This window comes from Drosophila serrata, unplaced genomic scaffold, assembly GCF_035046125.1.
Source record: "Drosophila serrata isolate PLE 108 unplaced genomic scaffold, ASM3504612v1 contig_251, whole genome shotgun sequence".
NCBI classification, from domain to species: domain Eukaryota; kingdom Metazoa; phylum Arthropoda; class Insecta; order Diptera; family Drosophilidae; genus Drosophila; species Drosophila serrata.
Window position 1 is genome coordinate 64,138 of NW_028257149.1, and position 26,217 is coordinate 90,354.

Consider the following 26,217-nt stretch of genomic DNA (forward strand, 5'->3'; position numbering starts at 1 on the left):
TAAATTTCCTCAACAAATCTGAGTTTCCTCTCATTGAAAACACTGATCTACAATCTAGGCTCAACAGGTGCCTAAAACTTAACCCTCTTGGCAATCTAGTGACTAAAAAAACTACATTTTCCTAGATTTTTCATAGATTTTTCCAATCAAAGCTTAAGTTTATGGTGCTCTCTGGTTGCATTGATGCATTGCCACATACACACACTTATACCTCTACTCCGCTCTGGCTAGGCCTATTAAACAAACATATTACCAGGACACCCTCCTCCCACACACACACACACACCACACACACACACACACCACACACACACACACACCACACACACACGCAGTATTCTCCCTTTTCCCTGGCCCAGCGCAGAGGTTGGCCTGCTCACACTCAGGGCGCCCAAAAGCAGGCAGCGAAAAAATTGCACAACCTACGAATGTATGCGTGCACACATATATAGCAAACGCCTAACTGCAGCAGTGTGTGTGTGTGTGTGTGCGTGGGGATTTTAGCGCATTTTTATATAATTTCCACTTTGTTGCCTCGCGCGCGCATTTATTTATTTTGGTTGTTTTGTCCCCTTTTTTTCTCTGTTTAATTTTTTTGTGTTTTTTTTTTAAACCCGCTGCTGCCACACGCGCCGCGACCTTGCCGCACCACACCCGCCTACTGCCATTAACTGCGCTGCATTCTGGCTGCAGCAGCAACAGCAGCAACAGCAGCAGCAGCAGCGGCAGCACTGTTGCAACTGCACTCGGATGCAGCGGCAGCGGCAGCATTGCATTTTTATAATTTTTAGCTTTTTTTGCATTTTTATTTGAATTTATCCTCGTTTCTTTTTTCGTTTTTTATTTCTTTTTTTTTTTGGCGCACGAAAAAACGCCCATAACTGGTCCAGGACTGGCCAGGACACGCATACGCACGCAGCGGCATGTCCTTTTTTCGGGGGTTGTTTTGCTCACACGCACAGGCACAGGACGCAGCTCGCAGGACATTGCAACATAAAAAAAAAAAATAGCACAAAAAAAAGGATAGGGGAATGCATTGCATCGCATCGTGTGCGTCTCGTTCGTTCGATTTTTGCATTGACTTATTTTTTAATTTTATTGCAGCAGGATCAGGCAGGATGTGTGTGTGTGCGTGTGTGTGTGTTGTGTCCTGGCAAAGTGCATCCTTTTTTCGCCTGCCGCCTGCCGCCTGCCGCCTGCATTCAATGTCAGTGCATCGGCCGGGTTTTTTGGGTTTTTTGTTTTGTGTTGCCTACTTTTTGCGCGCGTTGCATTTATATTTTTCGTTGCTTTTAGTCCTTTTTTTTCACCACGTTTTGTTTTGTTTTGTGTGTCCTTTTGTTGTTTTCTTTTTTTGTTGTTTTCTGTATTTTTGTTGTGTGCGTGAAAAGTGCGTGTGATAGAGCGAGGCGGCAAACTGCAGGTGCCTTCCCTTTCTTTCGCTGCTTTCCCCGATTGCAGTTTTGGTTTTTTGCCCGCACTGCATTTTCACATTTTCACATCCTGCTCCTGCTCCTGCTCCTGGCTTGGCACTTTTTTTTCCTGTCTTTTTTGGCACTCTCCCATTATGTGCTTCGTTTTGCGTGACTGCCAGCGACTTTTTGATAGGCCTACATAGGCTGCCCCCCCTTCGCCTTTTATTTTTTGGGGGGGATTTGAAAGGTTTGCCTATGTACGCAGGTTCCAGATCCTGCAAGCAGGAGGAGGAGGGATCTGGGAGCTGGTGGGATCCTGGCAGCTGGGCAGCAAAGGATGATACATGCACTGGCTATGGCAATGGCTATTGCCGATTGTCCGAGGGCAGGCGGTGCGTATACGTAATGTTATATGCATTTTTATCCTCATCTGTGCTTTCTTTTTTACTTTTTCTGTTTTATTCTTTTTGAGTCATAGGCATAGCGCCACTCGTGTGTGTGTGTGTGTGTCCTTAACTAAATAAATATAATGAGTTGCACACTGACACGCAGTTTGCTGAAATGGAAACGATTTTCTTTTTTTCTGAAGCTATCTTCATCAGTTGATATCACGTCCTAATTATTTTATATATTGTATATTAAAGAATAAGCAGCTTTATTCTTTAAGTAAACCCAAGAAATTGTTTTAAAATTAGTTTAAATAATAAAAGAATATAAAGAAATCCACAAATTACAATATATGAAGTCTCTAACTTTGAGAAACCGAAAATTCCACAGAAAATTTATCATAATTCAGTCAAAAATTCATTTATTTACAATCGGAAAGCTTTCCTAAGCTAGTTTTTAATAGGTTAATAAATCTGCATACTCAATTAAAAATGTAAAAAAAAAGATTTTTTTGTTCAAATTCTTTAACGATTTAAGCCCTTAAAATTTTCTTAAAATTTCGAAAAATTTAAATATTTGTCAGACTTAGCCAGATCGACTCGCCTTTTTATGCTGATCAAGAATATATCGGAAATGACTCCTTCACTGCGTATCGAGCTTCAGACTAAAACAATAATACCATTTTTTTGAGTCTATATTTCGATATTTTTATATGACAATTTGTTCTACAAATCAAAGCTTAAAAATCTCATAACTAAGCCCAAAATGCCTTAATTGCAATTCGGAAAGCTGTTCTGTTCTAGTTTTTAATAGGTCAATAAATCTGCATATCAAAATTTAATTTTTAAACTATTTAAATTTTTTCCCATTTTTCAGAATGTTAACTATGAAAAAAAGGGTTAAAAAAATTGAAAATAGAATTTCAAAAATTTATTTCCTCTTTTATGCCTAGACAGATTCGCCTTGTTATGCTGATCAAGAATATATATGATTTATTGGTTTGGAAATGACTCCTTTAAGAATTATCACCAAAAATACATAAAATATGCCCCTTTATGGAAATATAGATCAATATTTTTATATGATCTTCTTTTGTGAAAATTACTGTTTTCAAATATGAATAACTAAGTCAAAAATCCATTAATTTGAAATCGGAAAACTGATCTATGCTAGTTTTGATTCGGTTAACAAATCTGCATAAATAATTTACAATTAAAATGTTGTTTAATTTTTTTTGAATTTTTCACATTTGTAACTCCTTAAAAAATGTTGAAAAAAATAGCAAAAACTTTTTCAAATTTTTTTTTCGGTCGCAGATGGCTTAAAAGATTTTTCTGTTGATGCTGATCAAGAATATATATGATTTATAGGGTCGGAAATGACTCCTTCACTTTCTTTTCAGCTTCTGACTGAAGGTGCATTACCATTTTTTAACCGATATTTACTAAATTTTGATATAGTTATATCTGATGTTGATTTATATCCAAGTTTATGATATTTTCTATATACTTTTCAAATCTGAAGCTTATTATTTACCAAAAAGTTACCCTTATTAACCAAAATTGGTATTATTATTATTCCCCCTTTTAGATGCTCCTCAGGTACTTTGGCCTAATCCTCTGATCCTTTTCCAGTCTCAACTCTTCTCTTTTGCGGCTTAATTGCAGCAATTGTGTCCCACTGCCATGGCTCCAAGGGGAGGGTAAGGTGGATTCAAAAAAAAAAAAAAAAGGGCTTGGGGTTGGTTCGATTTTTAGCCAAAAAGAAATAATAAAAAATGTGAAAAAAGAGAGCAGCAAGCACACACACACACATACACAATAAATAAGCATTGAACTTTTTTCTCCCCATTTGAAATTGCATTTCAGTTAGTTTTTTCCTTTGCTTTTTTTTGTATATTTTTTGTGCAGCGATTAAATATATTTTATATATATATATATATCAATATATATATATGTGTATATATATCTGGCTATGTGGTGTTGCAGTTGCAACTGCAACTGCAATGCTGCCACTGCAACTGGTGTTTGTGCATTATTTCTATATAAAACGAAATATAATATAAAAAGGCTGCGCCGCCGATTTCTTTTTTGTTTTGTGTGTGCATTTTTGTTTTGTTTTGTTTTTATTTTGATTTTTATTTTAAATGATTTTTATTTTTGTTATATTTTTTTTTTTTGTTTTTTTTTTTTTATTCGACGCACATCTCTGCTGGCTCTGTCGACGTTGACGTCGTTGTTGTCGGCTCAGCATAGGCCGAAAAAGGACGAAAAGCCTCGCTCATTTGCCACGCATTTGTGTGTGTGTGTGCGAGTGTGTGTGTGTGTGTGTGTGTGTAAGAGCTGGGGGTGCCTCAAGGGGTGGGGGGGGGGTGGAGTTGTGTGTGCTGCACACATATTTTTATAGGGTTTCGATTGCATTTTTTGCCTGCTTCTCCTCTTTTTTTTAGCTTCCTTTTTTTTCAACCAATTTGAAGTGAGTGTGTGTGCTGTGTACATTTTGTTGTTGTTGTTTTTGAGTGTGTGTGTGTATTTTTTGTGAGCGATTTTTGTGCATTTTTGCAGTATTTTTTGTGTTTTTTTTTTGTATTTTTTTTGGGCAGATTTTTATTTTTCGGCGACCAGTACCGGCTCGTCCGACAGAGACAGCGAGAGTGTTGCAAGGTAAAGGAGCAAGGAGCAAGGAGCAAGGATGCGGGAGCTTGACCAGGTCCAGAAGTAGGGGTAGCTATGTGTGTGTGTGTGTGTGATGACGATGATGATGTTGCCTCATTACGTGTGCTGCCGCATTGCATATTATGTGCTTGTGTGTTGTCCAAGCGGTGCAGCGGCTCAGAAGCGACTTTGCCGTTGCCCCGCACACACACACTCACACACACACATACACAGTCGCACGCACAACACACACACACCACTCTATACACACGCATGTAGCTTGCAAAGAGGGATGAGTGTGTTTATGTGCTAACTACTACACATAGAGGAGGACGGACTCCAAAAAATTTTGTTGCTGGTGTCCCCCCCCCGAGCGAATCCGAAACCGAATCCCAATCAGAGAATCCGAGTGAGGGGGGGAGGTAGGTAAGCTTCTCTGCCAACCGAGGCAGCGACGACGCTGTGCTGCCGCCTGATCTCTCACAAAAACACATTTTCTGGGCAACATTATTTTCCGTATAGTTGGGATCCATTTAGATGAACATCAGTTAGCTATCCGATTGGACGTGTGCGTCGTTCGACCCCCAACTAGGACACATCACAGTTTTGCACAGTAACTCCCAAATCAGTTCACAAGGAAGCCAAGGGAAAACAACATCTGAACAAAACACACACAGGACACTCGAGTGCAATAATAATAATAATAATTATAATAATAATAATGCCTAAAACAAAGACAATCCGCCGCTAAACGTTATGGAGGAGCCAGGATCCACGTGAATCCTTTCGAAATCTCAAAAAAAAAAAGTTAAAGAAAAGTATAAAGAAAGACACTTTTTTTGTTCAAGTGCGCTGCTTAAAAAACAGTTTCTTTTTTTTGTTGTTTGTTTTTGACAAGTGAAAAAAGAACAAAAAGAACCAAGTTACAGTAAAAAATAAACTAAGGATATATCCTAGACAAAACCCTAAAAAAAACATCAAGACCCAGGAAAATCTAAAACAAATCCCTATAAAAACCCAGAAAAAATCTAAGACAAATCCCTGCAAAAAAAATTAAAGGAAAAATCTTAGAAAAACTCCAGTAAAAACACCAAGTAAAAGACCAGTAAGAAAACCAAGTAATATTTCCAGTAGGAAACCAGAAAAACTTCAATAAAACTCCAATTAAAAACCAGGAAAACCCTAGGAAAAACCCCAAGCCAAACCCAACTATAAACACTTCATTCAAAAACTCTACCAAGAACCCCCAAGATCATCTTTTAAGATCTCTAAAAGTGCGTGCCAAGTGCCCTGCTAGACAATCTCTATCAGTTTACAAGGACAAGGACAAGCACAAGGACACCATTACAGGTAGGTGATTCTTTCCCATATGCACAACTTTTTTTCAACCCCAAGTTTGGCGTTAGAAATTACAAAGTTATAACAACAATAAACGGGAGGAAAGCAAAACATTTACTTTAGCATTTTTCAACACTTTGGTTAAGCGGGGAATACAAAAAAAAAGGAGGCTGAAGGTCCTGCTCCTGCTCTGGGTCCTAGTCCTAGTACCCCGCTTCCTGCATACTCCTGTTTCTGCTACTGTTTCTACTCCTACTCCTGCTCCTGCTCCTACTCCTACTCCTACTCCTACTCCTGCACCTGCTATTGCTCCTAGTCCTGCTGCTGTTCCTGCTCCTACTCCTCGTTCTGCTCCTACTCCTGCAAAAAGGACAATGAAAAAAACCGCGACACCAACTAAAACGGCGTTTAACACACACACACACACGCCCAGCATCCTCCTCTAAAGGACCCCTCCTATAAGCATAGAAGGACACACACAGCCATAGACAAGGGATAGAAACGTCCCTCACAAACACACCTCAAACTCCACACACACACACTCCCTTTCACATACCCCTCTCACACACAACCCCTGTATACCCCCACCTACACCCACCTACACCCCCCTCTACACCCATCTACACCCCCTTTTAGAACAGGTTGCAACAAAAAATGCAAACACAGACAAAAGTCAACAAAAGTGCGACCACGACACAGGCAGGAAATCTGTGAGGATGAAAAGAGTTTTGCAGGCAGGACGAAGCGGAGTGCGGAGTGCGGAGTGTGTGGCCCCTCGAGGACCAAGTGTCCAAGAGTCAATTGCCCAACAAACACCTACCACAACTCCCTTCCCTCACTCTCCGTAGAGAGCTCCTCCATAGGGAGAGAGAGCACAGGATATTTATATGGAAAAGTAGGGGGTGTAACCACTAATGTCTGCCATTTAATTTCAATTTTGTGCGGTGTGTGTGTGCTCTAAATCGTTGCTTATTATATTAATTAGGCGCTAAAAGTTAATGAAATGCAAGCAAGGGAGAGGGGGGAAAACGAATTGGTAGTAAGTTAACAATTGGAAATTAAAAGAAACTTAATTCTTAATTGATTTGATATATATATTTCCTAAGTAACAGAAGTCTTCAATTTTTTACTTGATAATACTTGGTAATAGTAACTTTTTATTATTATTATCCATATAATAATATTTCCATTATATTAATTAAATATTATATTATAATATATGTTTGTTATATTATAGTTATTTTTATTATTGATACGATTTCATTTTAATTAAATTATATATTCGATATAGTTGTTAAATTAAAACGAATCAAGGAAGCGAATCTATGAAAACCAGAATTTTAGCTTTTGAAAGCCTTCAAGTTTTTATATTTTTATTTTATTATTACTTTAAAAAGATTTTTACATTTATTTATTATATTTTTATTATAATTAATAAATTTCTCATTATTGTTTATTATTAGGGAAGGCTTTCAAGTAACTTGACTTGATTATTTATATAAATTTTTGTACCCTTTCAGAGTATTATAATTTCAGTCAGAACCATAAAATCAAGTGAAGAAATCATTTCCGACCCTATAAAGCATATATATTCGTGATCAGCATCAACAGGCGAATCGATCTAGCTATCTTCGGCAGAAAAAAAAATTTGAAATTTTTTCAACATTTTTTAAGATGTTATTTTTCATCTTTTAAAATGTGAAAATTTGACAAAATTTTAAAATTTCTAAATTTAAAAACTGAGTACACAGATTTGTTAACGCTATAAAAACTAGCATAGAACAGCTTTCCGAATTGAAATTAATGCATTTTTGGCTTAGTTATGAGATTTGAAAAACTTCAAAATAAGCCCAAAAATTAGCATATAAAAATTTCAGTAAAATATTCTTCAAATACACATATTTAAAGTTTTCTATGAGGTATAAAATATCAAAAAACATGATTGTCAAACGTCATTAGATTTGCAATTAAATTCGTAATCAATATAGAATAAAATATTAGAAATATATTGAACATATCATACAATGTTTATACTCTTTATAATTTTAGTAATATTACTTGTATTACTTTTTATATTAATTATGAAAGACTTTGACTGATATTAAGTTCTAGTTCGGCTCAATATAATATTTATAATTGTATAGCAAATCTTATATAGGATTTATAACTATAATTATGATTACATTTACAATTCAATTCATTCATTATATTATATTATATTATAAATTAAAACAAATAGCTTTCATCTTTCTGATGAGTTTTTTATTTTAAAAGATTTTAAAAGAAACTTCACCCAGAGTTCCTGTTTGATTATACCCTTTATATTATATTATTAATAATATTTATTTACAAAAAACAAACGAAAGCAAAAATGAGGAAAGTTTATATTCACTTTTGACTTCCTTTGAAGATACTTAACTTCTCATTTCCATGTCTTTTTTTTATATATATATTTTATTTTTGTGTGAAATTTCACTTCCTACTTGGGACTTTTGTGTGTACTTTTTGTTATTTTTCTTCTTAGCTCGCAATCTCTGTATTTTCGCTGCTTCTCTCGCCGATCGCTTTTGTTAGGGTAAAAGGAGGGGAACATGAGGGAAGAGGAGGGAAGAGAGGGAGGTAGGGATGAGTTCAAATTCCAGCAAAAATTTCACGCAGTCCCTCCAAAAATTGAGACTGCAATTTTTTGTTTTTAGGCAAAGAGGCACACACAAAACGACAGGTTCAATGACCCAAACAGGCGGCGTTGATTCCAAACAAAAGCCAAAAAAAAAAAAAGAAAATACAAAAACCGAGGGACCAAAAACCGAAAAAAAAAAAACCAAAACCAAAACAACAACAAAAGCTGCACTAAAGGTCTCTTTCTTCGCTCTTCAGTTTTCAGATTCTTTTTGCCGAAAAGAATGAGAAGAAAGAGACCAGAAAGCAGTTGCAGTTTTGCCAAAATGACGATGTTTTTTATTTTTTGTTTCTTCTTCTCTGAAACCTGAAATTTTGTGCAAAAAAAAAAATATATATATCAAATAGCAAATTACTCATGCGATGAGAGGAGCAGGAGAGATTCTTCAAAGATGCAACCCCAAAAAGAAGGATTTTTAGTTAGGAGAAGAAAGATCATTAACCCCTTGAAATATCAAGTATACGCCATGGGGTAAAGGATTAGAAATTGAACTATTACATCTATAAAATAACTATACTATACTATATAGTTTATACTCTCTCTCTCTCTCTCTCTTTAGAGATCTTGGAAACCCCTCAAAAATATACAAAAATATACAAAAAAGAAAAGAAGTGTATATAATGCAAATGCAAAATAATGCAGCCAACCTTGTATCCGGTTAGACTAGAATTTCGGGTATTAAATGACAAAGAGGGAAGCAGGCCAAAAACTAAACTTTTTTATGCGCAGTTTTTATGGAATATATATATATATATTTGCTACGAGTCTGTATATATATAGGAATAATACGATATATGCGACAACGACGCCTACGAAAGTGCATAGGCCTGATCGGGGGAGAGGTTCGGTTGAAGTTCGGTTCGGTTTTTTTTGGTTCTCTCGGAACCAGAACAACACTTGTATGCCTTCAGGAGTGTGCGTGTGTGTATGAGTGTGTGCGACTATTCAGTTTGTGCAAAAATTTTAAAAAACACACAGCGCTCTTTCTTTTTTTTTTTTTGGCAGTCATTGACCCTACGACCAACGACTCGAGGCGAGAGCGATCAGGGCCAAGGCGATGGAGGTGGAGGTGGAGGAGCGGCGACAGAGTGGCGATGTAGAAAGATAGCAAACAAGTTAAACAGAGAGCGATAGTGTGTGTGTGTGTGTGTGTGTGTATGCACATGCACATATTGGATAGGGGAGGGGGCCAAGGGGGAGACTCATATGGTGATCTCACCAAGCAGCAACGCTTCGCTCTTCATGTGTGTCTCTCGTTCTGACTCTCGCCTTTCGCATTATTCTCTGGGGGGGGGATGTGTGTGCTTTCTGGGGTCTTCTTCGTGCTGCCTTCACCTCCTTCTTCACCCATTCTACGCTCTACGTTCTACGTTCTTCATCCCCCTCTTACTTCTTCCCTCTTCTTACTACTTTTACCCCTCTTTCTTTACCCTTTCTACATTCTTAGTTCTACGTTCAGCGTTCTTTCTATCGTCATAATCCTTCTCGCATTTCCTTTATTTATTCTATGTTTCCCCTATTTCATGACCCTTTCTAAGTTATCTCTTCTTTCTTCTTCCATTTCCACTCTACTCTTACCCCTCTTTCTTTACCCTTTCTACATTCCCTATTTCATGACCCTTTCTAAGTTATCTTTCTCTTTCTTCTTCCATTTCTACTCTACTTTTACCCCTCTTTCTTTACCCTTTCTACATTCTTAGTTCTACGTTCAGCGTTCTTTCTATCGTCATAATCCTTCTTTCATCTCCTTTATTCATTCTATGTTTCACCTATTTCATGACCCTTTCTAAGTTATCTCCCTCTAGCTTATTCCATTTCCACTCTACTTTTACCCCTCTTTCTTTACCCTTTCTACATTCCCTATTTCATTATCCTTTCTAAGTTATCTCTTCTTTCTTCTTCCATTTCCACTCTACTCTTACCCCTCTTTCTTTACCCTTTTCTACATTTTAAGTTCTACGTTCAGCCTTCTTTCTATTGTCATAATCCTTCTCTCATTTTATTCATTCTATGTTTCCCCTATTTCATTACCTTTTCTAAGTTTTCCCACAATTTCTTACCCATTTTTCTTCTATCATCTCCCATCTTCTTTCCCCTATCTTCTTTATCTATATTATTTCTACATTCTACCCATTTCTTCTCTATTCTCTTTATTTCATTTAGATTTACAAGTTCTAAGGTCTAAAGCCTCCCTTTTTCTCTTTTCCTTCGTGTTTCATCTTTTATCCTTCTTACTTCTCCTTTGACCGTACTCCCCTTTTTCTAGCTTTAACATTCTCCCTACTCTGTTTTCGTTTCATCTTTTTACATTCTTTTCTAATTTTCCTTATTTTTTATTAGATGGAAGGACAGAAAAGAAAGGGGTAGTATTCTTTCCTTTCTAGCCTTCCTTCTTTCTTTTTTTTAGTTTTTATGTTCTTGGTTTCCCTTAATTTTTTTCTGTTCTTTCTACGTTCTAACTACTCCCTTCTCTGTAACCTCCATTTTAATTATACATTCTATATTTTTTAGTTATACTTTCTCTTTTCTTCTTTCTAACTTTTAGATTCTTCCTTCTCTGTTTCCCTTTCATTTTTTTAATATCTCCTTTCAGCCTACTTTGTTCTAACTTATTCTTTCTACGTTCTACCTTTTTTTTAGTTACCTTGAATTCCCTCTTTTTTTTTAAGATTCCTTTTTGCGTTCTAACTTTCTAATTCTTTGAATTTCTAACTTTTTTATACGTTCTACTTTATCGATTCTTCTTTATACCATTTACCTTATATTTTCTCTCTTATTTATTATTTATTTCATTAATCTATCTTCTAACTTTATTGTTTCTCCATTTCCTTTTATAAAGGGAAAGCATGGAATAGGAAATGCTTTTCTATTCTGTGCTTTCCCTTAATATTTTCTACGTTCTGACCTTCTGATTTCACAATTCCAGTTTCTTTTTTCTGCGTTTTACATTCTACTTGCCCTCGCATTCCCTTCTTTCACTCTTTTTCCCTTGATTTTAGTTCAATCTCCTCACCAGCAGCTACACTTAGATACCCGTTCACAGAGCATTGACTTGGCCCAAAAAGGCAAATGATTCACACCTTAAACTCAATCGAAATAAACCGATTGATTATTATGATGATGATGATGATGATGATCACTGAGGGCGATGACTCCCCCACCTATGAGTCGCCGACCCGTTGGAGGTGTTAGAAATTCACACACACACACACACCATGTGTGCTTCTCTTTCTCTCTCTGTCACACAGTGGACCTCCCCCCTGATCGATCTCCTCAAAGCTTTAACTTGGCCCCCTCCGATAAGGTCTCTCTCAGCGGTTCAGTGATCGCTGCTTCACGAGGCAAACAACAAAATCGAAAGCTAAATTTAGTATCTCGTGCACAGAGAGAGAGAGAGAGAGAGAGAGAGAGAGAGAGAGAGAGAGAGAGAGTCCACCTTATCGGAGTATATGGATTTGGTTTAAGATTTCGTTTCAACTATATACTATATCCTTGAGAGTTTCCTTAACCTCCCCCCTGAATGACAAAAACCCATGGAGCCATGAGGAGCTATCAATCATTGTCCCTCAACCCCACATTTTCCTTCATATTGTCAAATGACTAGGGGAAAATTTTAATGAAAAGCAATACTCCCCCCGCTCCCCACCTAAGTCTTAGCTCCCCTGCTTATCCTTCGACAACGTCAAATTCAAACAATATTACAAAAAAAAAGAAAGAAAAAGTAAAGGGAACTAGAAGTTATTGCTGATGGGGAAGTAAGAGGTTCTGTTGCTCCTTCTTTCACCATTTCCATTTCCATTTTCCCCCCACCCATTTTCCACCACTTATCAAAGCCAGCGACGTTATAGAAATTTTTAAACATGTTTGAACTACACACACACGCACACAAGGAGGAGGAGCAGCAGCTAGCAGACATCCTTCTTCTCGTATTTGAGTAACTCTATTCATCATTTCGTTCGAGCTAAAGAAGAAAAAAAAAAAAAGAAAGAAAAGAAAATTCCAAACATTTTCCTCAAGTGAAAACTGCTTACAAAGATTTCTGCTACATCTGCACACACTCGTGTCCTTATTTTAATAGAAAGGGAAAGGCGAGGAGGCAAGGGAGCAGCAGGCTTCTCTGCCATGTAAGTACAAAATTCTAAAAAAGCGAACAAAAAATTTACAAAATAAAAAAAAATCAGACAAGAAAAGAAATAAAAATATTAATCCTTAGCTTAAACATTTGCCAACGTCGACGACTCCGCCATCTTCGTGTCGCTTGTCGCTTGTCTTCGTCCTTCGTCCTTCGCTTTCCTCCTGGAAGATGCTCCTGCTCCTGCTCCTGCTCCTTGCTTTTCCTTTTGTGGCGCACACATCGCGGCACCAGCCTCTAATACAGCAATCCTCTATTTACTACTATTTCACATTTTTTACTCCCAACCCAACCCAACCCCCCTAAAACCCCCCTCTGCGACGCCCTTGCTCTTATTATTGATTGTGTTATTATTATGCCAAGGCAGTGACGCGGGCAGCGAAGCGACGCCTTTGCCGCCTGTGATCGTCGATGCTGCTTTTTGTGATTTAACAGTGATGGAGAGGGGGTGAGAGGGGAGTGGGGGGGGAGCACAGAGGGGCAAATGAAAAATGTAATGTTCCCCCGAAAAAAAAAAATACAAAAATGGAAATCAGGGAAAATAGCGCCAACAACTACAGCAGCGACTATTTCTGCGAAAAGAAAAACCTTCGCGAAACACCCACCAAAAACCCCCTCAGCAGCTTCTTCAGGTTACAAGGGCGTAGTAGGTACAAATTATAGAAGGGGTCTAACAATTATTACCCTTTTTTTATTTTTTATTACTTTTTAATTATTACTAAATAAGCAAGCCAAGAATTTCGGTAGTATTTAATTTAAAATTATAATAAAGTCTTGAAAATAAAGAAAGTTCATAATAGCAACAAAAATAAGTAATATTCTTCTAACATTAGCATATTTATGTTTAATTTGTTTTTAAATTTAAATGTTAAATACAGAATAAACGTATTAAAAATTGTTTAAATATATAAAATACTTTCCTACTATGGTTTTCTATAATTTAATTGTCCGATTTTGTATACATTTTGATTTTATTATTGTTCTTATATTCTTTTTATTAGATATACCCTTCCAGGGTATTATAATTTCAGTCAAAAGCTTAAAACTCAGTGAAGGAATCATTTCCGACCCTATAAATCATATATATTCTTGATCAGCATCAAAAACCGAATCGATCTAGCTATCTTTGGCAGAAAAAAAAAAATTCAAATTTTTTCAACATTTTTTAAGATGTTATTTTTCATATTTTAAAATTTGAAAATTTGACAAAATTTTAAAATGTCTAAATTTAAAAACTGAGTATACAGATTTGTTAGCGCTATAAAAACTAGCATAGAACAGGTTTTCGAATTGAAATAAATGCATTTTTGGCCTAGTTATGATATTTGAAAACCCTCAAAATAAGCCCAAAATTAGCATATAAGAATTTCAATAAAATATACTTTAAATACATATATTTGAAGTTTTCTATGAGGTATGCAAGGGCAAAACGCCATTTTTGGCCAAAAGTCATTCAATTTGCAATTAAATTTGTAATCAATATAAATTAAAATATTAGAAATAAATTATACAAGCAGAAAACAAATATTTATTTTTTTTTCAAATATTTTTATGGGTTAAAATTAATAATAAAAATTATAAGAAATAAATTTTAATTTTACATTTTAAATTAAGTGTGCATTATTAACCTAATAAAAACTAACACAGGACAATTTTTGATTTGAACTTAATGCATTTTTAATTAAGTTATGCTGGATTTTCTCTGGAAGGGTATAGAAATTTCGGCACTCCAAAGCTTGCTTACTTTCTGCTTGCTTTTTACATTAATTTTTATTTAATTTTCTCATTAATGATTTAATTTTAATGCAGGAATTGTTTCTTTATATTTCTTTATGTTTTTATTTTTGGAAACATTTTAGTTAATTAACTATTTTTTTATTGTTCTTATTCATATTATTAACTGTTTCTCTAGGTTATATGTAATTATTTCAAGAACAAATATTTAATTTCTTTATGTCATGTTTAATTATTTAAGTTTGTCTAAGTAAATTTAGCTTAAACTAGGTAAATAAATATATTTAAAATAAATATATTTAAAAATTTCGGTGTGCTTACTTTCTTCTTGCTTCTTTCCTTAATTTTTATTTAATTTTCTCATTAATGATTTAATTTTAACGCATAAATTGTTTTTCTATATATATTTTTATGTTATTAATATAAGAACCACTTTAGTTAATTAACTATTTTTTTATTAGTCTTATTATTTATATTCTTAACTGTCTCTCTAGGTTATATGTAATTATTTAAAGGACAAATATTTAAATTATTTATGTCATGTTTCATTATTTAAGTTTGTCTAAGTAAATTTAGCTTGAACTAGGTAAATAAATATATTTAAAATAAATCTATTTAGAAATTTCGGTGTGCTTACTTTCTTCTTGCTTCTTTCCTTATTTTTTATTTAATTTTCTCATTAATGATTTAATTTTAACGCATAAATTATTTTTCTATATGTATTTTTATGTTATTATTATAAGAACCACTTTAGTTAATTAACTATTTTTTTAATTATTATTTATTTATATTCTTAACTGTCTCTCTAGGTTATATGTAATTATTTAAAGGACAAATATTTAATTTATTTATGTCATGTTTCATTATTTAAATTTGTCTAAGTAAATTTAGCTTGAACTAGGTAAATAAATATATTTAAACTGAATTTTGAACTAGGTAAATAAATATATTTAAAAATATTTAAAATAAATATATTTAAATTTACCTTGAATTAGGTAAATAAATATATATTTACACATATTATATATATGTTTATATATATGTTTTTGGCATATATGATGATAAGCGAAATAAAACAATCTTAAGCAATTGAGGGTGGGGGGTGCCGTTGAAAGTAACCTGCCACACCTGATGCCCCCCCTTGTTTTTCCTTTGCGCTCCACAACCATGGCAGCTTCTAATCCACCCAAGGAGGGAGGGGGTGCAGCAGTTTCTGGGCAGAGCGAAGCGGTAGCAGCAACTACATTGTCAAGCGGCGCCAACTGAGACGCAGGCAGAGTCTCAACGACGCCGCCGCCGCCGCTGCTGCTGCTGTTGGCTTTCGTATCGTTTTTATTCAAATTCATAATCGCAAAATTTTTATATTCTACTTATGCTCAAAAGACGCGCGTGTATCGCCCCCGTCGCCTCCTCCTCCTCCTCCTCCTGGAACTCTGAGAACTTTGAAACTGGTGCGAGCGAGAGAGAGAGAGAGAGAGCCCCAAGCCAGTGGCGGCGGCAGGTTAGGTAGATTTCAGGGGGGGGGTACGACTAGTGCTTGGCTTTTGTGCTGGGCCTACAATACCCGTCCCGGGCCCCCCGTCCCCCTCCTCTCCATGGCCTTCATCTACAGAGAACCACCACTGTAATCGGAAACTTTCCTCTTTCTTTACATTTTTCATCTTTTTTTACATACTTTTTTTTCCTCGTTGTATATATATATATATATATTTTCTTTTTTTTCTTGTGCTTTCATTTTGCTTGTGCCAAAAATACAAGCAGGGGGGAGGGAGGGGAACGGGAATGAATGAATAATAAAAACGAAGCACTCGATGGCGTAGAATTTGAATAGAAGCTTAGTTTTTCGCTTATACAACAAAAACTTTCTTTTTTCGGGGTTGTTTCCAATTTTTTCTGCTTTTTTCTTCTACTTTTGGGGGCGGGAGGCGGGAGGCAGAAGGACGACATCGACATCGAAGCATCGAAGCTGTGTGTGCACAAAAGGGAGGAGGTGAAGGAGGGAGGGGGGGGGGGGGGCTAAAGGCAAGGGAAAAGGCGAAGGAAAAGCGCTTTGGCAAAAGGGAAAACGCGCTACGCAAACGCACACATAGACGCAAGACGGTAGAAGAAAAACTGAAAAGTTTATAATTACTTATTTTTTGATGAATTGGGTAAATATTAAAAAGGGAGCAGTAGGAGAGAGGGTACTTTTTTGGGGTTGAGCAAGAGAGGAAGAAAGCAAGCAATAGAGAAAGAGACAGAGAGAGACAGAGAGAGAGGGAGAGAGAGGGAGAGGGAAAAAAGGTACAATGACGATGGGAGTGCTTAAAAAGAAATACGACTACATTAAAAATTATCGATCGATTTTCTTCACTTTTTTTTATTATTCCTATTTATATATATATATATATATATAATTTTTATTGGTGAATAGAAAGCAGGAAAAGTGGGAAAAGTACCTGACTTAGGGTATTGTCTTGGTGCAGCCAGGACTCTAGCTCCTTCGCACCTCCTTCTCCGTGCTCCAAACTCACTTAATTGCTCTTCATCAGGATGTGGGCGTAACCGCTGCGCCTCGATGTTTCCAACTTCATTTGCTTTATTAATTTATTAAATAATTCAATTCGGACTCCTTGCCAGACATCCTTATTAATTTTTATTGAATTTAAATTTGAATTTACTTGTTTACCGCCTGAGACCGCAAAGAGAGGACCGTTGAACGTTCAATTATTTGTGCGAAAATTTGAAGTGATTTAATCGAGAGGCTAACTCCTGCTCCTGCTCCTGCTCTCCCTTCACTCATTTAATCATATTTCATCTGGGTTCAAAAACTGTTTAGAGCACTGGCCACTTATTCTGTTGCTAAGTATTACGACTCCTTTGCTTCCCATCAAAGCAACGCCTCTCGAGTGGCCCATCTCCCCAGCCTTACACCCACCCACCCACTGCATCATCATGCTGCAAAAAGTTTACCAACTATGAAGGGGGGTCTTGGTGGGGAAAGGAAGCTGGAGGTTAGCTCCTGCTCCAACTGGAAATGCCAGAGCTCGCATTATCAAAGGCACAGGGCCCAGAGAACCCTCTACCCACCATAGTGCCTTCTCCTACCTCTAACTACCTAACCACCTTACTCCCAGCGTTGCCCCAAACGACTGGGAAGCGGGATCCTATAATTCACACAGAGAAATTACAGATATATACATACATATAATAATAATAATATAATATAATATAATATGATATGATATGATATGATATGATATGATATGATATGATATGATATGATATATGATATGATATGATATGATATGATATGATATGATATGATATGATATGATATGATATGATATATGATATGATATGATATGATATGATATGATATGATATGATATAATATAATATGATATGATATAATATAATATAATATAATATAATATAATATAATATAATATAATATAATATGATATGATATGATATGATATGATATGATATATGATATGATATGATATGATATGATATGATATGATATGATATAATATAATATGATATAATATAATATAATATAATATAATATAATATAATATAATATAATATAATATAATATAATATAATATAATATAATATAATATAATATAATATAATATAATATAATATAATATAATATAATATAATATAATATAATATAATATAATATAATATAATATAATATAATATAATATAATATAATATAATATAATATAATATAATATAATATAATATAATATAATATAGTATAATATAATATAATATAATATAATATAATATAATATAAAATATTATAATATAATATAATATAAAATATTATAATATAATATAATATAAAATATTATAATATAATATAATATAAAATATTATATTATAATATAATATAATATATAATATATATCAAACATATAATATAATATATAATATATATCAAACATATAATATAATATATAATATATATCAAACATATAATATAACATATAAATTTATATAAAAGATATGTTATATAATATATAAAAATATATACAATATATTTTAATATAAAATAAGAAAGAAAACAAATTTTGGCAAGCAGTTTGCAATTTGAAATCAAATTATAGGTTCCAATTTGAATCGATCTTAACTAAAATTAAAATATTCCCATTCTATGACTCGATATTTATCGATATTTTCATATGACAATTCTATAGACAAAATCCAAGTTTCAAAAACTCATAACTAAGCCAAAAAAGCATTCATTTTCATTCGGAAAACTGTTCTATGCTAGTTTTAATAGCGCTAACAAAACTGTATACTCAGTTTTTACATTTTTAAAATTTAAAATTTTGTCAAATTTTCACATTTTAAAACATGAAAAATAACATCTTAAAAAATGTTGAAAAAATTTGAAATTTTTTTTTCTGCAGAAGATAGCTAAAACGATTCGGTTTTTGATGCTGATCAAGAATATATATGATTTAAAGGGTCGGAAATGATTTCTTCACTTGATTTTATGGTTCTGACTAAAATTATAATGCAATTTATTAGTAGATATTTACTATTTTTATAAGACAATTTTTTAAACAAACCAAAGCTTAAAAAACTCATAACCAAGCCTAAAATGCCTTAATTGCAATTCGGAAAGCTGTTCTGTTATAGTTTTTAATAGGTCAATAAATCTGCATACCAAAATTTAATTTATAAACTATTTGAAATTTTGCCGATTTTTCATTTTGTTAACAATGAAAAAAAGGGTTTAAAAATTGAAAAAAAAAAAATTTTCAAAAATGTGTTTTCCACTTTTGTGCCTAAAAAGATTTGCCTTTTTATGCTGATCAAGAATATATATGATTTATGGGGTCGGAAATGACTCCTTTACTTTCTTTTAAGCTTCTAACTACCCAGCAAGGATATCAAAATATATGTAATTCCAACGAAAATATAAATTCAACTTTCTCAAACATTTTTAATTCCTGTGCAGGACCCCTTACCCTTAACCCCTCACCATTCCCTAGCTATGCTCGGTTTTCTTAGCGCCAGAAAATCTGCGGAATTTATAAAATTTTCATAGTTACAACTTTCTTTCAAGGAGATGAGGAGCGGAGGAGGGGGGGGGGGGATAAAGAGTGAGCAGGACTTGCTACAGGACGAGGCAAGTTAATGTGCAGTGAAGCCCGAACCCTAAGCCCGCAGCCCGCAGAGCTTCTTCTATTTTGCAGTTTAGTTTCAAATACATGGGAGCTCCTTTTGCCTTGTCCTTTTTTTTTTGGCAATATTTTTTTCTGCCTGCTTTCGTTCTATGCAGAAACATAAAACTTTTCATTATTATTATTATTATTATTATTATTTTGCGTTGTTGTTGCCAGAGACGGGTGCCTCTCATTATGCTGCCAGAACCCCCAAACCTCCAAAAATAAAATATAAAAAAGGAACCCCAGCCAAGTCTCTGCGCTCCGAAGACAAACAGACGCAAACTTTCGCAGCTCTAACAGTTTCTCCTACAAAATACAAAAAAATGGGTATCTGGGGGGGGTTTCTTTTTTTATAAGGGAAGGCTAAAAGGGATGCAAGGGCAAGGACAAGGATAGAGACAGAGTTAGCAGAAGAAAAAGAAAAATGAGGGAAAGAGAAAGCGAGCCAGAGAGAGAGAGAGCGCCAAAAACTCGCGCGCGAGAAATGTTAAAAAATATTTTTATAGCTCCGCGAACGTTAGAATAGTGTTTGTGCTGCTTTCTCCATCTCGCTTTCTCTTTCTCCCTCTCTCTATCTATCTCTCTCTCTCTCTCTTGAGCTGTTTGTCCTTGCCTTTGCCTTCGTCTTCATAGCCAACTTGTTGTTGTTGTTGTTGTTAGTCAAATGGGGTGTTGATTGAACGGTTGTGCGGCTGTCCCAGAGCCCTGCAACAACCTACAAGATACGAGCTACGAACTGCTCACTATACATACACTTAGAGAAATTTTGGGGTAAACTGAGATATTAATATAACAATAAAATTCTACAAAGTTCTCATGGTGAAATAACAAATGAAACAATTAGAAAAATAACTTAATTAGAAGCTTATTAAATTTTGTTTCACAATGTTTTTGTTACTGTTTCAGGAATATTATTATACAACTTCAGAATTTCCCATTCTACCAATTATAACCTTTCAATAATCAATTTTCATATCATTAAATCAATTAAATTATCTTTAAGCAACATAAACCTTTAAAACATCATTTTAATCATCAAAAATAGCATCTAGAATCTTCTAAAACTGACACCCTTTTAATATATACATAATTAGGGTAAATTTATGGAATAAATATATCAACAAAGTAAGAAAACTTTATAGGATATAATATTTATAACATTTAAATCTTAAAAAAGAGCTTATAGAATCTTCTGAAACTATAATTCTATTAATATAGACATAATAAAGGTAAATTTATTTAATAAAATATAACAAAAATTGAGAAAACTTCATAGAATATAATATCTATAACATTTAAATCTTCAAAAAGAGATTATAGAATCTTCTAAAACTATCACCTTTTTAAAATAAACATAATCAAGGTAAATTTATTTAATAAAAAATAACAAAATTAAAGAAAACTTCTTAGAATACAATATTTTCCTCACTGTACACTGAGTTGCCGTTATATTTATTTTATTCCTTTTTTTCGCCTTGTTTTGCGTTTAGACACAAATTTTACAGCCCGCCCACGCGAAGCAAAGGAAGCGCCAAAGGAGCCAAGTTTGCAAAAGTATTACTCGAGCATATATAAAAAAGATTGGCAATGTGCGGTAACTGCCAGACGGGGAGAGGGGGGGAGGCACAGGCTATATAGAGCCAAACAGGGGTGGGCACCACATCCTTGCTCATGCTCCATGCTACTGCTTTTGCTACTGCTTTTGCTGCTACTGTTCCTACTCCTACTCCTACTCCTACTACACTCCTGTCACTTCCAGTGTCTTTGGCATTGAGCACATTGTAGTTGAGATTTCCGCTAAATGAAAATGATGTATTCGCATGGAATGTCACGCCTGAGACCGAAGATGGAAATTGCGATTTGCGTTTTCTGTTCTTTTTTTTATTTTATTTATTTTTTTTTTGAGTTGCAAATGCGGAAATTTGGAGCAGGGATTTGATGATATAGAAAAGTATATAGGGGAGTATATATAAAACTATATGGAGGAGTATTTAAAGAAGTATATAAAGGAGTTTGTATAGAAGTATATATCTCTTGCTTAGTAATAAGCTTAGAATCTTGGAGATTATATTTGTGGGTTAAGAAATAGATCATTTCTATATACTTCTTCAATCTAACTCAAAGATAACTTATATATTCTCCAATTTTACCAAAGCAGTACCCCTTTCGAACAATCTCCTCTCTTATAATAAAATCAAATTCTCTCCCAATTATAGAACTCTCTCATGTTATTAAATATTAAGAAAGTTTCAATAAAAACTTACCCCATTTTGGTTCAAAAATCCTCCTAGAATGCTCCTTTTAGCTCCTGCAAAAAGAGAAATCGAAAACAAATTGCATTTGTAATAAATTGAGGCACAAATTCACACAGATAGAAAGAATATAACAATATATAGCCCACATATTGTCTATGCCAAAGTCAGTTAGGGGCCACAACAATTGGGGTTTTGTCTAAATACCAAACACAAAAAATAGAAAAAATTAAACCTATAAGGCAACCAAAACAAATGGAGCGAAAATGAATTGCATGGAAGAGATACCGAGAGCGACTTGTAAAAAATATAATAAATACATAAATTACTTTTAGCCAAAAGAACATAACAAAAAAAAAAAGTGAGAAATGCACGAAATTAAGCCGACAAAGCGGCACGTATTGAGTAATGCCCACCCGGGGGGGTTCGATTTCCAGATACCTCTTCCTAAGACCTCGGAAAAGCTACCGGAAAATTGGTTGTAATTCACCGTCATGGCAATTGCAGGGTATGCAAATGAAATTAAAACAGCCACGGCAGGAGCAAGGAGTGCAAATTATAGTTAGCATCAGAGTTTTTTGGCTGTTGGCCAGGACTATAACATATACATATCTATATATTCCATCCCATTTCCCTTCTTCGCCTCTCTTGCTTGCTCAAACAGGTTCTCTTTTACTCGTCTAAACGGTTTGTGTTTGGGCTGCACTGCGGCAACCGTGTTACACATGGCGTATACGTGATACGTTTTCCCGAAGCGCCAGAAATTTATTCGCCTGACCTCGTCTACATACTGCCTCATAATCCTCATCCCTCTCCAGGAGCTCCTCCTAGCTTCTGTGTTGTGTGTGTGTGTGTCATTGTTGTTGTGCCGGCGGCGGCATATTATGCATTTTTTCCCTGTTATTCTGGCCAACACCGAACACCAACACCAACACCAACACCAACACCAACACCAACACCAACACCAACACCAACACCAACACCAACACCAACACCACTCTCCACAAAGTTAGAAGACTCCCCTGAAGGCTCAGCGGGAAAATCTCATTTAGTTTTTATCTTGTTGTGTGTGTGAGGTCTCAGCTTTTGGCTTATTTAAAAAAATATATATATTTATTATTAAATTTACAGATAGGTGCCCTAAAAACTAGCTTTAGTTCTTATAGAAACCCAAAGAATGGGGACTAAACTAAAAAAAGGACTGAATAGGAAAGGATATTCAGTCCTTTTTTTAGTTTAGTCCCCATTCATTTTATTCAAAATTCTATAATTAAATCCATACTTTAGGGTTGCAATATATTTATATGCAATTACAAATTATTCTTTTTAATATATCAAACTAATATTATTACAAAAAAAAAAGAAAATCAATAACCCTGTTTTAGAAAATTATCGAGAATATTATTATGTTAAGGTTGATTGCAATATTTTTAAATATCTAAGAATTTTATAGATCTAAGGGAACGATTTGTATGGATATGATATATGATATTTTTATATTTCCTGATATTTTCGATATTTCAATATTGAAAAAGACAATTTTTCCATAACTCAAATTTTGATATATCAATGTTTACGGTTTTTTTTTAATATGATATATGATATTTTATTGTATTTTTGCTCCGAAAGCTCTTAGCTTAGAAGTTTAATTAATAATTTCAATTAATTTTTATATATATTATAAATTTATATATATTATACATTTATGTATATTATACATTTATATACATTATACATTTATGTATATTATATATTTATATATTTTTTTTATTTTAAAATATTTAACTTAAAACCCAAACAAGTAGCTTTTATATAAAGAAGGATATATCTTTCTTTTTTGTTTTTTAATTATTTAAAAATATATTCTCGATCATCTAACACAAAAGAAGACCCACAAAAAACTATAGGAAGGCTATTCTTTTATAATATTCTACATTTTATATACATATATAAACCTCCTTTTTTATATTATCTATTATCTTTTCTCATATATGTTTATATATAAAGCTCAAATCCAAAGTGTGTGTGTGCATATATTTTTCCTTTTTCGCCAACAAAATTATTAGTAATTCTTTATTATTTTTCTTTTCCTTTTTTTTCTGGACACAACCAGGAAGGGGGCGTGGCCAGGCGCGTCTCCGTCGGCAGCATTTTAAATATAATTATAATATAATTTGGTGCGGTATTTATTTTTTCCCATTTTTTTCCCAGCGCTCCTTGTTTCCTGCTCCTGCTCCTGCTCCTGCTTCTCCTCCTTCTGTCTATTTATTTTTTATATTTTTTTTCCTACTTTTTATTTTTCCTTATTCGTTGGTCTATGTGGCTTACACATACATATACATATATGTGATATAGTGTGGTTATGGGAGGGGGGAAGCTTCCTCGCTGCATTGTTAATGCAATTTCGCTTTTGTTGTCGCTTTTTGTTTTTGCGCTTTTGTATTAAAATAATTATAAATTTTTTTCCACTCATTTCGTTTCTGTATCTGTATCTGTATCTTTGTGTGTATGTGTGTGTGTGTGGAGACATGTGTGTAAATTGTAGAAAGTCAGTTTTGATAGTTTTTTGCTATTGTTTGAAAGCCTCTCATTGCTCTGCCCTGCCATTTCTCATTTTGCATTTTTTTGTTAAATGCAATTTTTTATTTTGTTTGGATTTCCTGCTCCTGCATCTTTCCTCCTGTGGCGCATTTGAGCTTGTAATTTCATGCAAAGTTTAGCCAGTGAGAAGGACGACAGCCACCAACCCAAAAATAAAAAAAAAATAAAAAGCAGAAGCCGCTTTATTGCATTTCCATGTTCTACGTTTCACGCTTTTCGGTTCAGCAAAGTTTTTCAATAAAATATCAAACATACAATAATACACTCTCCACACACACACTCTGGATTGTTCAAAATATCCGCATAATTGTTATTGACAATGGTATTGAACGGGGCCGCAACTGAGGTCATTAATTAGCGTCTGCCAGGTGGAGCCCAGTGCCATTTCCTGTGCCCATTCCTGCGCCTTTTTCCTGAGCCTCTCCTTGAGCCTCCTTCTCGCTCCTCTTTTCGCCTTTCATTTCTCTTAAATAATCCTGCAACAGGTGGCAAATGCTCTGACCTAGAGACGAAGCCCAAGAAGCAAACATCACCCAAAAAAAAAAACAAAACCACCTTGGACCTCAGCCTCCTGTGGTGGTGGCTGGGTAATGCCTCAAGGACGTTGCGTGGCCACCGCGAAGGAGTTTGGTCGACAAACAGCTGGGGAAATGGAGATGTAGGTGGAGAGATGGGAGCTCAAGAGGTGGCAGGGGAAGTAACTGGAAGCTGGAGACAAACACACATATATACACACCATAGCCGACAGACAATGCGAACAGAACAGGACCAGGAAGAGGATGGGAGGTGGCTTTTGGAAAATTAAAATCCAGACTGTCCGTGCTCTGGGCTCTCAAGTGTTTGTCGATGTTCAAGACCATAACACCCCCCCAGAGCTCTGGTTTGTTGTCCCACTTTGTGGACTTTTAACTTCCGGCTTCTACAGTTCCTGGCTCCCGGCTCCTTCCCCCCCCCTCACTTCCTCTCCAAGCTCTGCCTACTTTTGCCTGGCAACCGAACCGAGAGACTCGACTCGATACGACTTGACCTTGCAGCGGCTGCCATCTTGGGAGCCAGACCTGCCCGCCCACCGTCTGTCTACCTGTCTGACAAGCACACGCACGCCTCTCACCTGCCAGAGAGAGAGTGAGTGTGTGGGTGTGTGTGTGTTTGCCAGTGATAATCCGCATAAAATTACCAGAACAAGAAGCAGGCAGCAGGGAGCAGGGAGCAAGAAGCAGGAGAGACCCAAGGACGAAGCCAGTCAACACACGCACGGCGACGACGACGACGACGACAACGACAAAGGCAGAAAGTAAGGCCAAGGTCGTTTCACACCCACCCACACACATACACACATGGCAATTGACCAGGCAAGTGAGTGAGTCGTTGACATCCTCCTCTCTGTTGTTGTTGTTATCCTGGCATGTGACTCACTTTCACTTGGTCCTGCCCAAAAAAAAAAAAAGAATGAAAATAAAAGTAGAAGAAAAAGAAAACCGTCGGCGAGCCAGTGGCAACCCCCACACACACACACTCTCCTGTTAGTCCTAGCTAGCCGAGTCCTGCCTGTGTGTTTGTCACCCAGCCAGGAGCATATGTGATGCCAAAAAAAAACCCCAAGCACACACTCTTGGCTTTGGATTCAACATATGCGTGTGTATGAGGGGGAAGTGGGGAGGTAGAAAGGAGGGCTAAGGGGGGTTCCTGCTCCTTAAGTTTTTATGGCTTGCTGACTACTACTTCCGGCATCCGGCTAACCGGGAACCCGGCATCCGGCATCCGGCATGCGGCCAGGCAATGAATACATTAACACACTCACCCAGACACGGCCAGCCAGAAGGCCAGACAGACACACCAAAAAGGACGAA

The 26,217-nt window shown here is 35.3% G+C and overlaps 1 protein-coding gene across 3 annotated transcripts in view; it reads right to left on the reverse strand.

The window, feature by feature from the left end:
• Positions 1-26,217, reverse strand: part of Mur2B (Mucin related 2B) — a 99,151-nt gene that overhangs the window by 24,417 nt on the left and 48,517 nt on the right. For all 3 annotated transcript variants that reach the window (XM_020950178.2, XM_020950176.2, XM_086832796.1), the window contains one exon: positions 21,779-21,822. The gene's annotated coding sequence lies outside the window, so the exon portion shown is untranslated. The remainder of the gene's footprint in view (positions 1-21,778; positions 21,823-26,217) is intronic.